Consider the following 2,171-nt stretch of genomic DNA (forward strand, 5'->3'; position numbering starts at 1 on the left):
TGTCTGGCCTCTTATCAATGTCTATTGACTTAGGATTCCAAGAACCCTGGTGGGTAACATACCCTTCGGGCTCTGCACACTCCTAGGTCAACAACCTCCTCCCTTTCCTCCCTCCCCGCTCCCTGTGTTCTAGACGCTTCTGTCCTCATGCATCCCTTCCCTGGACCCTGGATCTGTTTTGCCTCCACTCTGGTCTCAGTTTGGTTCACCTACTCACACATCTCAGCATCTCTCAAACTTGGTTGAAGCACGACTTCGACTTCCAAGGTGGGCATTCGCCTTCCTACAGAGCTTCTCCAGATGCTGGAGACCCCATCCAGACCCACTCTGACAAAAATCCTGTCCTTCTCAGCCTGGTCCCAGCTGGAGCTTGGAAAGCCTGTGCTCTGTCCCACACTCTAGACCCCACCCGAAGACCTCTCACCATTGACCTCCCTCACTTCCCCTGGGCTCGAGTCCAGGAAGCCTTTACTCCACACCCAGGCTCAACTCACTTCTTTTGTTTTAAATTCTAAAAGTAAGTTATTTCATTGACAATTTTGAAAGGCACTGTCCATTTACAGCTCTTACAACATATTGCCTATATTCCCTTGTTGTACACTCCATCCTTGAAGCTTTCTTAGGGCTTCTCAGGTGGCACTAATGTTCAGGAATCCGCCTGCCAATGCAGGACACACAGGAGACACGGGATCGATCCCTGGGTAGGGGAGATCGCCTGCAGAAGGAAATGGCAACCCAATCCCAGTATTCTTGCCTGGAAAAGTCCATGGACAGGGGAGCCTGTCTTACTCCCAACAGTTTGTACCTCCCACTCCTCCTCCCCTGTATTGAAGCCCCTGCGCTCCCACCAGAAACCACTAGTCATTCAAACTATCAGTGAGTCTGCTGCTTTTGGTTGCACACGCCACCTTGCTTATTTTGTCAGGTCCTCGTATCAGTGAATCCTACATGATCTGTACCTATTTCCTCCCATTCATATGTCATTGCTCTCTAGTCGGTGTTTTCCTTTGTTGTTTTTCAACTTAATTTTTCAACTTAATTAGGTCCAGGAAGATCCACTGGAGAGTAGATAGGCTACCCACTCCAGTATTCTTGGGCTTTCCTTGTGGCTCAGCTTCTAAAGAATCCGTCTGCAATGCTGGAGATGTGGGTTTGATCCCTGGCTTGCAAAGATCCCCTGGAGAAGGGAAAGGTTACCCACTCCAGTACTCTGGCCTGGAGAATTCCATGGACTGTGTAGTCCATGGGGTTACAAAGAGTTGGACATGACTGAAGTGACTTAGCATACAATCTTTTTAAAAATTTTTTATTTTTTAATTGGAGGAAAATTGCTTAACAATGTCATGTTGGTTTCTGCCATGCAACAATGTCAATCAGTCATAATTATATTTATATCCATGTATCCCATCCCTCGAGAATCTCCCCCCACGCCATCCCACCCCTCTGGCTCATCACAGAGCGCCGGGTGGGCTCCCTGTACTATCTAGCACCTTCTCAGTCTATCTGTCTGAGATTGGGGGCAGGAGGAGAAGGGGACGACAGAGGATGAGATGGCTGGATGGCATCACTGACTCGATGGACGTGAGTCTGAGTAAACTCCGAGAGTTGGTGATGGACAGGGAGGCCTGGCGTGCTGCGATTCATGGGGTCACAAGGAGTTGGACACGACTGAGTGACTGAACTGAACTGAACTGATAATCTGTGATGTTGAGTATCTTTCCGGATCCCTGTTTATATTCTACACTGTGAGTACAACTTACCTCTTACAATTAGCTTTTTGAAGATCCGCCCTGTTTTGAATTCTTTTCTGGTGATTTACCCCAGGGCATTTCTTAAGGGCAGGCTTGTGAATAGCCATCAGCCCCGGCTTTCAAGCGGTTGTTGTGGGAAATGGCCACAAGGTGGCAGCATTTCTTCATGCCCAACGCTGGGTACCTGGGCAACCAGAGCCTTAGGGCAAATCCTATTTCTGGGTTGTCAGTGAGAGTGGCTATGCTTAAGACTTGTGTCTCCTTACTTCCTCCCCCTTACCCTCCATTCCCAAGACAGATCCCGATTGCAACACCACTCTGCAGAAGGGGGTGTCATCCACAGGTGGGGTGACCCTAAGGAAGGAAGCTGGAGGTGGGAACCCCAACCCCACCACCAGAAGACGCAGAGCCCAGGGGACT

This window comes from Bos javanicus, chromosome 18 (assembly GCF_032452875.1).
Source record: "Bos javanicus breed banteng chromosome 18, ARS-OSU_banteng_1.0, whole genome shotgun sequence".
Taxonomy (NCBI): Eukaryota; Metazoa; Chordata; class Mammalia; order Artiodactyla; family Bovidae; genus Bos; species Bos javanicus.